Source organism: Dipodomys spectabilis, unplaced genomic scaffold (assembly GCF_019054845.1).
Source record: "Dipodomys spectabilis isolate Male_0828 unplaced genomic scaffold, ASM1905484v1 ptg000319l, whole genome shotgun sequence".
Lineage (NCBI taxonomy): Eukaryota > Metazoa > Chordata > Mammalia > Rodentia > Heteromyidae > Dipodomys > Dipodomys spectabilis.
Window position 1 is genome coordinate 3,473,712 of NW_024870996.1, and position 17,159 is coordinate 3,490,870.

General features: G+C 34.3%; 1 long non-coding RNA gene across 1 annotated transcript; it reads right to left on the bottom strand.

Annotated features, from left to right (window-relative positions):
- Nucleotides 1-2,030: 2,030 nt before the first annotated feature.
- Nucleotides 2,031-15,178, bottom strand: LOC122127982. Its single transcript, XR_006151340.1, has 3 exons — nucleotides 15,083-15,178; nucleotides 6,606-6,610; nucleotides 2,031-2,041 (listed from the first exon to the last, which is right to left on the bottom strand). It is a non-coding gene; the product is annotated as an uncharacterized LOC122127982 (long non-coding RNA).
- Between the last annotated feature and the right edge of the window lie 1,981 nt (nucleotides 15,179-17,159).

Consider the following 17,159-nt stretch of genomic DNA (forward strand, 5'->3'; position numbering starts at 1 on the left):
TTTCTCAGCAGAGACAATTAAAGCAAGAAGAGCCTGGAATGATATATGCCACACCATAAAGACAAACAACTATCAACCAAGAATACTGCACCCATTATAACCCAAGGTTAAATAAGAACCTTCCATAGCAAAGAAAAAATAAAACAATATAACTCCAGCAAATTTGCCCTACAAACTTACTTAAAGATGTCCTACACATAAAAATCCAACAAGGCCACAATAAAGGCCTTGAATTGCATCCAAACTGAGAACCAAGAACCTCAGGAAGAACCCAGTTGTTAGAGCCCCCAAGAACGTGGATAAAATGACAGGAACTAACAAACACTTCTCAGTACTAACTCTCAATATGAATGGACTTATCTCTCCAATCAAATGACATAAACTCTCTAGTTCCATCAAAAAAGCAAGATCCTTCTATCTGCTGCCTTCAGGAGTCACACCTTGCCAAGCAAATTCTAACAAGCAAACACCCACGTAAAGAGGCCCGAGTTGCAATCCTAATTTCAGATAAAAATTAAAATTACTGAGAAGAGATAAAGAAGGTTGCTACATATTAATTAAGGGGTCTCTCAACTGGAGGATATTACAATTCTAAATATGTATTTGCCAAACAACAGAACACTCAAATTTATCCAATAAACACTACTTTTCCTCAAAGCTTAGATAGACCGAAACACATTAATTCTTGGGGGCTTTAATACACCAAAATCCCCACTAGATATATCAACTCAGCAAAAACTCAACAGAGAAACCCCACCTTAACCAACTGCATAGATCAAATAGATTTAACAGACATTACAAAGTATTTCACCCAGCAGCATCAGAATACACATTTTTCTCAACAGCATGAAGAACATTTTCCAAAATAGTCCACATTTTAGGTCACAAAGCAAACCTGTCCAAATTCAGAAATATTGAAGTCATGCCCTGAATTATCTCAGACAATCATATAAAATTAAAACAATAACAAAAGCCACCAAAGAAAGCCTTTTAATACATGGAGGATGAATGAAACACTGTTGAATCGCCAGTGGCCCACATAAGAGATTAGAATGGAAATTCAAATATTTATGTTCCACAAAAATGAACACACAAATTACCAGCTTCTCTGGGACACAGCTAAGGCAATACTCAGAGGAAAGTTTATAGCTCTGAGATCATACATCAACGAATTTGAGAGATCTGAAACCAACACATAATGAGACATCTGAACCACCTTGAAAAAAAGGAGCAAGCTAAAAACTAATCCAGTAGATGGAAAGAAATAATTAAAATTAAATCAGAATTAAACGATTTAGAATCCAAAAAATAGAATCAACAAAACAAAGAACTGATTATTTGAAAAAATTAACAAAATTGACAGACCCTTAGCAAATCTTCTCAGAAAATGAAGAGAACACAACCAAATAAATAAACTCAGAGATGAGAAATGAGTTTTCGTACCAACAATGAGAAAAGCATTGATGGAATTAGGAAAGCAACTGCATTTGTAATAGCCCCACAAAAAATAACATTCCTAGGAATTATCCAAAAAAGTGATGAAATTGTAAAAACCTGAAAAAGAAAAATCAAAGAACTTAGAAGGTGGAAAAACCTCCCATACTCCTGGATAGGAAGGATCAGCATCGTGAAAATGGCAATACTTGCCAAGGCTATCTGCAAATTCATTGCAATACTTATCAATATTCCAACCTCATTCTTCAAGGAAATGGAAGAGGCAATTCCAAAATATATATGGAACAATAAAAGACCCCGAATAACAAAATTCCTTCACAGAAATGCTGGAGGAAAATCAATACTAAATTTCAAACTCTACTACAAAGGCATAGTAATCAAAACAGCTTGGTTCTGGCACAAGAACAGACCTCAGGACCAAAGGAACAGAATTGAAAACCCAGAAATGAATCCACAGACCTATAGCCATGCAATCTTCAATAAGGTAACTAAAAACTAGAATGGATAGAATGGAAGAAAGACAGTCTCTTCAGTAAATGGTGCTTGGAAAATTGGTTAATAACTTGTAGGAAACTAAAAATAGATCCTTATATATCTCGCTGCACCAGAAGCAACTCCAAATAGATTAAGAACCAAGGAGTCAAAGCAGGCAACCTGAAAATATTACACGTGAAAGCATTATTTACCTTACGTAAAATATGGAACCAAACCAGATGGCCCTCAGTAGAGGACTGGATCAAGAAATGTGGTAGATATACACAATAGACTTCTGTGCCTCCATTAGAAAGAATGACATTGCCCCATTTGTTAGGAAAGGGAAAGATTTGAAAAAATTATATTAAGTGAAGTAAGCCAGGCACAAAGAAACCTCGGTCCCATGGTTTCCCTTATTTGCAACAACGAGTATATGTCTGAGAGAAGCAGAAATGGTCAGATAACTTGATGTTAGGCATAATGAACCTCAAGATAAGGACTCAAAAGTTTTTTTTTTTTTTTTTTGCTGGCTAATGTTTCTAACATATGTATAAGTATGACCCTCCCACACTGTATAACCCCTGTTTTCAGTGTATTTGATGTTGACATATTTTGTGGAAGAGAAGGGAAAAAAACAAATTGTTTAAATAGGGATACATGTAATTGCAACAATGAGATGTATAAGACATTATGTCGAAAAACTAACTTTACAACTTGGGCGCTGTGGGGGGAAAGAAGTAGGGAGCCAGAGGTGGGCGGGAGGGATGGTGATCAGAAGGAATGGGAAGGGGAAACTAAGGAGGAGGCAACAATGATTGATATCATTACCTCGCTCATATAATTATAACCCCTCTCTATGGTATTTTCACAATTAAAAATATGGATACTGCAATTATGTATTCTCAATGTCAAGATTCATCATTAAATAACTAGTGTTTATGAATAAACAACTAGAAATTAAATATTAGGTCACACAATAATGAGGACTGTACATTTCGTGTTTACACATTTGTCAGTCTGGAATTGCTATTTTATGAATCCCGAAGAACTGAAGCATTTCTGTATTTCTATTGGTAGGACAATAAAACTTGGTTTGAGACAATTGAAACAAACTGACATGGGAGAGAAGAAATAGAAGGCCATGATTTGTTTGTAAATGGAGAATCTAGACCTATTCCTAAGTGCAACAAAATGTATGGACACTTCGTTAAGGATAAAAGAAAGTATGGTATGGCAGTGTTTGAGATCTCATGAAGTTAATCAGACACACTAAAGCTTACCAGGAACCCTCTCTGAAGTAGATAGAAATGATTCCCATCAGAAGTCTTCTCAAAAGTAATGATCAAGTTTTGTAAATGTCTACCATATGTGTGTTCATCACGCTTGGGATATGACAAATAATTCTCACATAAGAATCATGATCTTATGACTGATAGGCCAACTTGTGCTTCTGTCATTTCAATCAGACGCTAGGACATTATCCAACTACTTATTATTTATTTCAACTTACTAAAATTCAGTACATTTGATATGTACATAGCATTCTTCCTGCTACTGACCAGCATGCAATCTGATCATCACTGGCATTCCTGCTTTTAAGCCAGCAGTGTTTTCTCTGCCTTCTATTGTGTTCCAGTATGCTATTATATACAAGATACTTTTACTAACAGTACGTTCAAGTATAAGTAATGGAGAAACGAGATATGAAGGAGTTAAGCATATTGTACAGATGGAGTATACTTTGACTGGTTGTCTTCATAGAATTTGCCTAATAATAGTGACAATTACAAATAGTACACATGCATTCATTTGTAAAATGTAACTTGATATTGTAGCATGGCTCTTCAAGAAATAGGAAAAAATTATTGATGTGTATTCTAGTAGGTGACATTTAAGCATTTATGAACATTTTTAATTTGAACTAAGAACGTTTGAGCCAAAAATACACATAAAATTAGTAGCAGGGAAAATGAATTAATGAACTTTTTCCATCATGGTAATACTAGATTCAGAATGACAGGGAACTCTTTGAAACACTGTCCCAAACTGGATTCTCACTAATCACAGTTCACTGAGATAAACATCCATGAATTGATAGAAAAATGATGGTCCCTCTAAAATCGAGGCATGCATAAAATTCTCATTTACTATACAGACATTCAGTTTCTTGTAAAGTAGTTTTGTGGCTGGACAAGGGCGTAGCACAAAGGCACAAAATGAAGCCATTGATAATGCCTTTATTCATGATATGTAGGCTCTCATTGTTCCGCTATGAGCCCTTTTGGAAAAATATAGAAATTTAAAAGCAAGGATATGTTTTTTTTTTTAATTTGTGTTTGTTTATTTGTTTCAGATAGTGACGTCTGGAAGGGCAGAAATACTCAATCTCTTGATATTTCCACTTACTTTCCTTCCTATGTTGATTCCTTCAGACTTCTACATTCTCTACAAAATCCAGTGTGAAAAGAAAATGACGAGATTCACAGGTAGCCTCTCTTTACCAGGATTTCTTGTAAATATTCGTGTTGAATCAATCCGTAGAATTGTACTTACATTCAAATATTTCTGCAAAGATTGCACACAATATTTTGTTGCTCAATATGAAAAAAATATCGCAGTCTTATTATGCACATCACCAGAAACAACCTCTTTTCAAAATCACCATATCCGTTGATCATCTTCTGAATTCACTACACTGTTCTAACTTTCTTTCCAGAGACAATCCTCATAAAATGTGTTTGAACTACCAGCCCAATCTGCAATAGGAATGATTATAGTGTATTATTCATTCATGTGCAATACTCTTTGCAAATAAATTGTATTTTCAAAGTCATGATGTTGAAAAACGAACTTTGCAACTTTGGCCGGGAGTTGATGGGGATAGGAGGGTTGGGGAAGGTGGGAGATGGAAAGGGATGGGAAGAAGAAGCAAAGGAGGAGGAAATAATGCTTGATAAGAAATGTTCTCGTTATCTTGCCCATGTAATTGTAACCCCTCTCTACGGTATTTTCACAATAAAAAATAAATTAAAAACATTAAGAAAAGTAAAGGAAGTGGTAGTTAGGGGGCTGAGTGAGAATGTTGATGGGGTGACATTGATAATGACACATTAGGTTCATAAACTGCTTTGTTGGATGGCAATAATATTTTTTTTTTAAAAATTGAAATAAAGTAAAAATGTTATTGAAAAAAGAAAACTATAAATAATAGTGGTTTGTATGAACAATGAAAGATTTCCTGGGAAAAACAAATATTAACTGATTATTGCATTCTTATGTAAAACTGATTGGCAAAATTGTAATGGCTTTTTCTATTGTGTGCTAAAGGCACATCAGTATTTACAAAATGTTCAGATAATAGATTTTTTAGCATTAATCCCAATGTTAAATTAGAAGGTTGTAATTTATCTTTGACTCAAATGATTAAAACCATTTTTCTAAAATTCAAATGAAATCCAGGTGCCAGTGGCTCACACTCATATGACTCAGCTCCAAATTATTAATAGAAAACTGGAAGTTGTGCTGTGGCTCAAGTAGTAGAGAGATCACCTTGACAGAGGGTTCAATACTCATAATTTACAAGACAAATTCTCATGAAGAAGATTTTTGACAATGCATCCTTGCATTTATCTGAAGAAAATAATATCCCATATTCATATTTCCCATCACACTCTGAAAGACATAGAATGATAGAGAGCCTTCCTTGACTCTCTTTCTCCTTATGTCATTCCATTTGTTTGTGTGGACATATTTTTTAATATTCAATAAGCAATTTCCTTTTGTTATTTTGGCTTTTATTCTATGGTAGCAGAAATCTCAGAGTATTGCCACTGATGACTATCACCTTATATAACCATAGAGAATAATATCTGAAAGGAGAATTTGAAATACTAATATAGATGATTAGATTCAAATTCATACCTGTTACAATATTGAATTCAGTATTTCATACTATAATCAATCAGTCAAATAAGGTTTGTGTCCCTTTATTCAATCAGTTTTGCCCCAAATATATCTGGACACACATTAGAGAATTTCATGACTTCAAGTAGTGTCCAGAATAATTAAAATTTTTGGACTATTATGCCTTCACACTGTCATTTTTCAATTTTAATAAAAAGCTCTGTCTATTGTCTATCTCCATACACTTATTTAGACTCGAAATTTTGTGTTCAAACTTATTTTGTATTTCTTGCTATGAGAAATGCTACTCATACATTGAACTATTTTATTACTGATTTTATTACTACATCTATAATGGAAGTGAATAAAAGAGTGTTATATGTGCATAAACAATGAATATTGAGAAGAAAAATATAATATCCATTTACAGAAAATTACACCAAGGCACATATATTCTAATACAAGCATAATTGCAATGAAATTTATTATATAAAAGTAGATTAGATTAGAATGCTGTTAAACACTGTGGTGTAGTCCGTGCCATTATTATGTGTTTCAGTTGACTCAAATACAGGTTGATCTGAGTCCTGGGTGAAGAACTGGAATTGAACATTATTTGCCCTATCAACCTAACAAAAACCTTTCTCAAGGGAGAAAGTCTAAAATGTTGGTTAAGAACCCAACTAATGTTTCTTTGTTGTTGCTGCTGTGTTTCGTTTTTGTTTGTTTGTTTGTTTTTTGCTTCTTACTGAAGGCATCCTGCTTTATTTGACTGACTCTGATTTACATTAAGAGATATCAACCAAGCTATACCATTTTTTCCACGTTCCAAACACTATTTCTATAAATTATTTCTTTGGCTCATGAATGCTTCTAGATTATGCAATAATGAACAGATATTATCATTCTATCTCCTTTTTCCCAGGTCTGTTTTCATCATATTTTCTTCAAATTGCAAGTTTCGTGTACGTACAGCACTAGCAGAATGCTTCTGTTCCTATGAGTTTAGAAAACTACATTATCAAGCAAGTATAAAAACAAAAGTTACTGACATTCATGTTATAGTTTTGAACACAAGAAAATATATGTCTTCAGAACCACTGCACATGTGTATTAGGAATTTGCTTCCATTTAAAACAGAGTTCGAAGAACAGTCAGGGTTTTTCCCATGAACTTTCCTTTTTGTTCTTTTCATCAAGATATTTTCATCAAGATATTCTTGTGCAATTTTTCATACCTGAGTTATAGTGGCTCATACCTCCAATCCTAACTACTTAGGTGGCTGAGACTTTTGAGTGGTCAGTCAAATCCAACCAGAGAAGTAAAGTATTTTAGAAGCTTCTCTCCAATTAACCACCTGTACATCAGTAGCATCAGAGTTGTTCAAACTATTAGAGTGCTGGCCTTGAAGAAAAAGTCTTTAGACATAATCTTATATGACATATAAGACATATTCTTTTTTTTTGGGGGGGGGGGTTCCGGTCATGGGGCCTGAACTCTGGGCCTAGGCACTGTCCCTCAGCTCTTCAGCTCAAGGCTAGCGCTCTACCACTTGAGCCACAGTGCCACTCCAGCTTTTTTCTTTTTGCTTATGTGGTGCTGAGGAATTGAACCCAGAACCTCATGCTTGCAAGGCAAGCACTCTACCACTGAGCAACCTTCCCAGCCCAAGACATATTCTTATATGTGCATCCTCATTTGGCTCTGAGTTCAAGCAAACTGACCTATCCAAAAGACTTTCTGATATTTATTACAAAACATGAGCTTCAAAACGGGAATAATAAAAGATGACAGATAACAGGTATTAAACATTAAGTAAATATTTCACAATATTTGAAATACGATTGTGAATTGATTCTTTCTGTCATATGTTATCAAGAGAAGCACTCTAAAATATGAGTAACACATTCTAGGCCTGGAAATATATAAACATTAACTGCCACTTCATACCTATTTTTGTTTGATTTACTCTATTTTAAAAACCTCTACTGAGTACATCTCTCTTTCTTGATGTTTTTAAATACGCTTATTCAGTAGTAGGTTTGAGAAAATCCCACAGGGGTTAGTGTTATTTCAGAACACAGTTTTACATCCACAGCATTGATATCATTTTCCTCATGCCATATTCTAAGACACAGGTTTCACATACTTTGTTAAATACAGAACATTGTGTAAAATATTTCTTAGGTAAAGGTAACATTAAGATATTTATATTTGCATGCAGTTACATCATTTTTTTGCTGGATGAACTTCATGGAGGAGAAAAAGTTCACTGCCCTCCATTAACATTTTTCCAGTGACTGAAATTTAATCCAAGTACTATTTCATTCAGGGAATATTTTTAGCGCAGGATATATACTTCCTTAGATCAAACTGTCAGATCAGCAAAACAAGAGAGATATATAGTAATTCCTGTGTAGGTATAAACAGTTGCACTGTAGTTCAGGTAAGTTAGATGCTAAGAAGACACCAGCAGCACAAGTCTATCAATGTTTAGTTAGAGATTAAGAAAACACCAGCAGCAACTTCTATTGAAGCCTAGCACAATTCCAGTTAACTTTATGATAAAAATCATAGCATTCAGAAATGAAATCTTCCTTTCGGTCTTTGGATCAGAAGGGAGCACTTCAATTGACAATGACGTGGTGACGAAGGACAAGAGATCCTGAATATGAAATGATTATGCCATTGTTATTTTAAGTATGGTCTCAAACAGAGGCGACATTGGAAGTGACCACTACAAGTGAAATGTCTATTAGATAGACATTTATCTATAAATTTATCTTTAGCAAATACCTTAATGTACACACATTACTTTTCATTCTTCCCGACTCTATCCGTTTATGTTATTCCTTTAATTAAGAGCAAAACATTACTCATATTCAGAGCTTTTCTGAATATCAGAAAATTTACTATTTCACAAGTTTTACTATTCCTCACTGTCTTCACATTCATCATTCTAATCCTTCTTAAGAAACTCTGAATTAATGCCCGCTGGCTGTTAAGTCAAGCTGAGAGAGAACACATGATTTGGATAAATGACATGGTGGTGGTAAAGGCTTCTTCACATGAGTACAGTAGGTGATCGACAATTTTGAGGGGGTCATAATGAAGAAGGTTCATCTACTGACCTACAATCACCTGATTGATAAATAATATATAATGTACAAATGTCGGATTTCCTATTCATATGCACACTAGCATCAACATGAATGAAAAGTGCAGTCAATGAGTGCACCAATCAAAGCTAGATGGTGGGTAGGCACAGGCAAATAGATATAAGCAGTAGGAGCTTTTCATGTGTAAGTTAAAAAGGGTAAGAATTCAACTAAGACTTCAGGAAGTCTAAAGGAAAAAGATAGGGCATGTTGTGAGATCTTCACTTTTGAAATTTGTTTCTTCGAGGAGGCTTGCACATGCCATAAGGTGCGATGGTGTTCAATAAATAGTAATCGACAAAGAAGTTATGTTAATACCAATAATAAAGTAACACTAGCCCCATCCTGAAGGCACCCTGGAGGCAAGGGAACACTGGACTTGACATACCTACTGGTTGTTAGTCCATCTTTCTCCAGAGGATAAGGATGCCTGCTTAGCTTGTAAATCTAGTTTATTTTGGCAAATACAAAAAGGCTCCATTTTTTCAGTCTTCTAGCATGTACTAGTTTGTATTCTTCATTTCCCTCTTGGATGTAAATAACCTTAATTTTCCTCCATTTCCCTAAAACTCAGTGGTTTGGCTTCTGAATAATTAAGTGTCCTATAATTTTTACTATATTTAGTATAACTTCAATCAACTGCATACTTAAGTCAAGATATTTTTCTACTTATGAATGAGAGTTGAAATCTTTCAATGTAAATCTAAATATTCCTTCACTTTCCTAACACTTTTACTTTAGATCTTTCATAAGGACTTTTTAAGTCATACTTTCTAGCTGTTCATCAAGTTAGAAGACCATGGTATACTTTGAGTAAAGGACATGATACTGATAAAGGCGCTTGCTTAGGTCTATGGCAACACTGGGAAATTCAGAATATTGTGGAGTAATTTTCAATTGTTTAATGCTGTCATCTATAATCTCTAAATGTTCTACAAACTTCAGTCTTCACACTATAAAATCGTCAAATGTTTTTCTCTATGAAAATTGGTTGAAAAAGAATCAAGTTGACATTTCTGTAAATTGGGCCTTTTGTCCTATCAAGATTCACCAAGGAGTTCCAAGGAATCAAACCAGGAAAATACTAACTTCAATGGAACCAAAGGCTAACAAGGAAAGTTTACATAAGCTTCATTTGTAGCACAGGCCCTATGATAATGTAGACCTTTTAGACATTTACTATGCTGTATGTGCTATTTCTTTAAAAATGGTCTAGTCAACACCTGGTAACATGGCAATTTCCCTTCTCTTAGGATGACCTAGATTATTAAAAGAATACCTTCAGTTTTTCTTCTATCATGAATCTCACTTCAATGATGATACCTTTTTCTGCCATGTGTATATATTCAATAATTTGTTCAATTCTTTCTTCCTTGCAAGTGCAAATCTTTAAAATATTACCCATCCTGTTTCATGAAGTGTGGCAATTGAACCAAAGTTAACAAAAAATATCTAAAAGTGGCAAAATTTTTATTTTCACCTTGAAGCTATACAAACATTTGTTTGACATTATTATTTGTAATTTGCTGATTATTTTATGTCAATAATTTAATGTCTTCAATATATCTTGCTCAAAGTAAAATATAATAGCTTGAGTGCTGAAACTCAGTTCTCATCTTGCACTTAAAATGAGTATCTGTCTCTCCTAGGCATTATGGTTGAGCATATCTTAGCTCCAAAATTTAATGTCACAATCCAATATTGTCACAAGAGACAACAGAAACACACTTTTTAACCTGAAACTTATTTATCAATGTGAAGTGAAAAGAAACAATATACAATTACTAAAATCCACACTTTTCCTTCCTAATTACAAACAATAGTTTGGATTGAACTGTGACAATGTAATTGAAGAAAAAATATACATGAGATGAGAATCTCTATTCATTATCAGATTTTAAATGGAATTACTAGATCAAATTTCCTTCAAAAAATAGTTTTAGTACAATTAGCCAAATGCAATTTATGAATTCTAGTATATATAACAATTGCTATGATTGTACATGTTATTTATTTCCAGATTACAGAATGTATGTTAAGGTCTTTTGCATAGACTGTATAAATATTGTTTTGTCATATTCCACTCTACTCCCAAAAGTCTCCTTGATTTTGAAATATTTCTTCTTTCCAAAATTGTTTTAATATATAAATAGATTATGACTAAGATCAGAAAAGTTTTAATTTTCCTGACTATTAAATCTGAATAATTCTTTGAAAAGGTACACATATTACTTGGAAGGAGTAAAAAAATGGTTCTTCATAATTTCCTTAAGGGCAAAAAGAAGTTATGTTTGTTTTTCTCAAAGAAGTCATTTAATTGTTCGCAGGTATTTTAATGTTACGGTGAGGAATCTTCGATAAATTGCTGCAATATGTGAATGCTTTGCTGTGCAGTAAAAATCATCGTATGCTTATTTCTAAAGAAGCTTTTACCAGTGAATAGTGTTATTTAGCTATTAATTTTTAGTACCGAATAAAACATTACAAAATTTGATATCTCATGGAAATTTTGTGTGGATATATGCGCTCCACACACAAGGATGCACATTGACAATTGAACAAGAACTTTCAAGAGACTTTTTAGATGTGAATAGAGTACTGGCCAGAGTTGTGAGAGAATCATTCTATAAAACGTGATACTTGAATACATTATTAAAGTAGTAAGAAAGCTTCAGATTGCAGTAGTTACTTGAATAGAAGGAGCAACAAGAAGAGAAAACACATTCTGGGACTGAGCTTGGGCGTGGTTGGGGTTTTTGTCTGGGAAGACCAATGGAATACAATGTTAGACCCAGAAATGAACTCCCAGACCTATAGCAAGCTAATCTTCATTAAGGAGACAAAAACATAGAATGGAAGAAAGACAGTCTCTTCAGTAAATAGTGCTGTAAAAATTGGTTGAAGACCTGTGGAAAATGGTAATTTGAATATTATATATCATCCTGTATGAAAATCAAACACAACTGGATCAATGACCTCGAAGTCAAAGCAGATATCTCAAAAACATTACAGGAAGGAACAGGGGAAATGCCATGGCTTCTTGGCATAATCCAAAATTTTCTTAAAAAGGACCTATAAACACAACAAATCAAAGAATGGTTGGACAAGTGGGATTGAACCTGAAGACCTTCTGCATGAGAAAGGATAAAGCTAGTCAGATCAATAGAAACCCAACAAACTGGGAGAAAATATTTACTAGCTATACAACAGACATATTTCTCATGTCTAAAATATACTTAAAACTCAAGTAATTAAATCCTCGACAAACAAATCTTTAAGAAAGAACTGCCCCATCAACAATTAAAGAGAGACTTCTCTGAACAGGAAATAAGTATAGTCAATAGACACATGAAGAAATGCTCAATTTCTCTGGCATTAAAAGAAATGTAAATGAAAAAAATGAGATTCCAACTAATCCTATTTTAAATGGCTATAATAAAGAAATCTAATAAAAACAGATGCTGGTAGAGGGTGCGGTTGGGGCCAAAAAGGAACTGCACTCTTGGGAGTATAAATTTCTTCAAATGCTCTAGAAAGCAGTATATAGGTTTCTGAAAAGATTACTCATACAAGTACCACTATGATTCAGCAATCCTACTTTTGGACAGTTAACTACATGATCACTAACAAGACCAGAGTAAAGCTACTAGCACAACTATATAAATAATAGCATTATTAACAATAGCCACAATATGGAAGCAACCCAGATGCCACTCAGTAGATGAGTGGACCAAGAAAATACATTCATATATATATTCATTTCTATCTATCTATCTATCTATATCTATATATATACATAGAGGAATTCTCTACTTCCAACAAAAACAACCACACTGTACCTTTTGTTATGAAATGGAAATACTTGGAAAAAAATCATATTAAGTAATGTAACCCATTCCAAGGAAATTATATTTCCATTGTTTCCCTTATTTGCAATGATTTGTATACATATAGGATAATATTATTAGATGAGTTGAAAAGCTGAAAAGTTATGAACATATGATCATACATGATGATAAGTGAGAACAATTCTGAGATATGGACAAAAGAAGTCTGTATTTATAGTTTTAATTTTAAATGTACTATGTGATTTTATTTTTTGTTGTTGTTTCCTTTGTATATTCTTTCCCTTATCTCATGTCCCTTGTCAATTCTAGTACCCTGCATAATGTATATATATTTGTCTAATCTGGGGACAGAAAGAGAATAACAAAATCCTCAAATAAGGAACAGGTTGGCCTATTGCAACAAGGATAACCACAAGACATATATTGGAAACCAACTTTACAACTTTGGAACTGGGGTGGGGAGGCATGAGGGAGTTTGGGGCATGCAGGGAGAGTGGAACATCATGTGACAGTGTAAAATTGATCAGCATGTAATGTACTCATTGCCTTACTAATGTAACTGCAATCCCTCTGTAAAAAATCTTTACAATAAAAAAGTAATAGACGGAGCGAGATGATGAAATTGAGTGGAAATTAATGAGATAGAGAATAGGAAAATTATAAATAAAATAAAAAAAACAAAAAGCTGATTCTTTGAAAAAATAAATAAAATCAACAGACCTTTGGCAAGATTAATTAAGAAAAGAAGAGAGGAAACCCAAATTAACAAGATCAGGGATGCCATGGGAAAAGATCACAACCAATACCCAAGATATGCAAACAATTATAAAGAACTATTTTCAAAAGTTGTACTCTCTAAAGAAAGAAAACCTAGCAGAAATCGATGCATTTTTAGAGAAATACAAGCTGCCCAAACTGAGCAAAAAAGTAAATCAATTAAATAAGCTATTATCTTACAATGAGAAACAGGAAGCAATCAGAAGTCTTCCAACAAGGACAAGCCCAGGATCAGATCGATTCACAACAGAATTCTATAAGACCTTTAAAGAATAACTAATACCTATTCTCCTCAAGCTCTTCAGAGAAGCAGAGGAAGGAGCTATCCCAAACCCATTCTACAATGCCAATATCACACTCATCCCCAAACCAGGCAAAGACCCAACCAAAAAAAAAAAAGACTACAGAGCAATCTCCTTCATGAACACAGATGCAAAGATCCTTAACAAAATTTTAGCTAGCAGAATCCAGAAAAACATTAAAAAATCATACATTACATCCCAGAGATGCAGGGATGGTTTAACATATGTAAATCAATAGATGTAATCCAACACATCAGCAGAGGCAAGGCCAAGAATCACATGATTATTTCCACAAAAAAGCTTTTGATAAAAATACAACATTCATTCATGTTAAAACTCTGGAGAAAATAGGAATAGAATGAACATTTCTTAAAACAATAAAAGCCATATACGACAGACCAATAGCCATTATTATACTTAATGGGGAAAAGCTACAACCAATTCTCCTAAAATCAAGAACAAGGCAAGGATGTCCACTGTCTCCACTCCTGTTTAGTATAGTCCTGGAACCCCTAGCTAGGGCAGTAAGGCAAGAATAAGACATTAAAGGGATCCACATAGGGAAAGAAGTTAACTATCCCTTTTTGCAGATGACATGATACTATACATTTACGATCCCAAAAAACTCCAATCCCAAACTCTTAGACATTATAAATCACTTCAGCAAAGTAGCAGGATACAAAATCAACCCACAAAGTGGCCTCCCTGTAAACTGACAATGTACAAGCAGAGAGGGAAATAAAGGAAGCAACCCCCCAAAATAAAAAAAAATAAAATATTTAGGAATTAACTGAATCAAAGTTGTAAAAGAACTATTTAACAAAAAGTACAAAAACTTAAAGGAAGAAATTACAGAAGACACCAGGAAATGGAAAGACCTTCCATGCTCTTGGATCAGCAGACTTAATATACTGAAAATGGCAATACTGCCAAAATTAATATACAAATTTAATGCAATTTCTATTAAAATCCCAATGACATACATTTTTGAAATACAGTAAACATCCAAAAATTCATATGGAACAACTAAAGACCTAGAATAGCCAAAACAATTCTAGGCCAAAAAGTCAGGATGGGAGGGATCTGTATGCTGGACTTCAAACTCTAGTATAGAACCATAATAACAAAGACAGCATGATACTGGCACAAACACAGACCCAAAGACCAATGGAATAGAATAGAAGATCCAGGAATGAAACCACACACCAACAGTCAGCTTATATTTGACAAAGGAGCCAAAGACATACACTGGAAGAAAACACAGCCTCTTCAACCACTGGTGCTGGGAAAACTGGGCGGCAACATGCTGAAGACTAAAAGTGGACCCCAGTTCTCACCATGCGCCAACATCAACTCACAATGTATTAAAGAGCTTAACATCAAATCTGAATCTCTGTAACTATTGCAGGATGGAGTAGGGAAGACACTTGAACTTATAGGCACAGGCAGGAACTTCCTGAACAGAGTCCCAGGGTCACAACAAGAGAGAGACTTCACAAATGAGACACCTTAAAATAAGAAGTTTCTGCATAGCTAAAGGTATAGCAACCAAGCTAGAAAGACAATCAACTAACTGGGAAAAAATATTTACCACCAATATATCAGACAAGGGGTATTATCCAGTATACAGGGAACCCAAGAAACTAATCCTTCCCAAACCTAACAAACAATTACTAAATGGGCAAGGGAACTAAAGAGACTTCTCAGAAGAAGAGATTACAATGGCAAAGAAATACATGAGGACATGTTCACCATCCCTGGTTGTGAAGGAAATGCAAATAAAGAAATCCCTGAGATATCACCTTAACCCAGTCAGAATGGCCCACATCCTTAAGTCAGCCAATGACAAACGCTGGAGGAAATGCTGAGAAAGAGTAACCTTATTACACTGCTAGTGGGAATGTTCACTTATCCCATCACTTTGGAAAGCAGTCTGGATGGTCCTCAGAAAGCTAAATATTTAAAACCTCCCTTATGACCCAGGCATACCACTTTTAGGCATCTATGCTGAACAGGAACACATGCACCTCCATGTTTATTGAAGCACTGTTCACAATACCCAGAATATGGAACAACCCAGATGTCCCACCACAGATGAATGGATCCAAAAATTGTGGTATCTATACATAATGGAATATTATGCAGACATTAGAAAGAACAAAATAATGGCTTTTGCAGAAAAATGGATGGAGCTAAAAGAAATCATGTTGAGCGAGGTAAGCCAAGAGCAAAGAGACAAACAGCACATGGTCTCCCTGAAAAGTGGATGTTAAATCTAAAATGTAAGGTGAAACGACAAAATTAACAATACTTAAGAAAGGACTTCCACTTATCTGGTCGAATCACTACTGAATAACCCCATGCTGCTGATCATATATATGCTATATATGTGCACACCGGAGGGAAACCAGGAGGACAACACATAACAACCGGGAATCAGGGAAAAACATACAAGAGCGGGATCCATCAGCTGCACTGGACATTGATCAAAATGAATCAAACAACTCAATGGCAGCGAAGGGAGGAAGGGTACAAGTGGGTAAGAACGAACAGCTGATGAGATGCAAAACAAAAGAAATGTACATGTGACCCCATGTGGAAAAAATAACTGTATTGCAAAGCTCATAGAACTCATAAATGTTACAGTCCATGATAGAAAATTTGCCCCATGCAAGTTGGAATTTGTTTGTGACTTTAACTAAGCATCACTATCCCATAATACTGTGAAATTTGGGAAATCATGTAACCACTTAATCAGTATAAAAAATTGAAAAAAAGAACACATGCTGAATATTTTGATTGTGATTTCTTAAAATCCCTAATTGACTTAGAAATATGTGCACATATTCCACAGCCTGTTTCAGGTGTTGGAAAGTTGCCACACCACAACACACAACCTCCCCCCATTTTGTACATAGCAAAATTGCTAAGAACTTTGTTTAGTAAATAAGATTCCCACGTTCAAATATATTTTCTTTCCCTTGAATGAATTATCACCTATATTAATGTTGATAATCTATCCATCCTCCTGACAAGACACTGCAATGTCATAAACGAATCGTCTTTAATTTGATTTTGGTTTTGGTCTTTTTTTTCTTTTTGATTAGGATGATTTCATTTAGAATCCCCTTGTATGTGTATTATTTCATGACTTCTCATTTCAAATCAGAATGCGTTAAAAGAAAATTTTTGGAAAGTGATTGAGTCATTCTGTACATAAATAAATACGAGGCCTACATTAT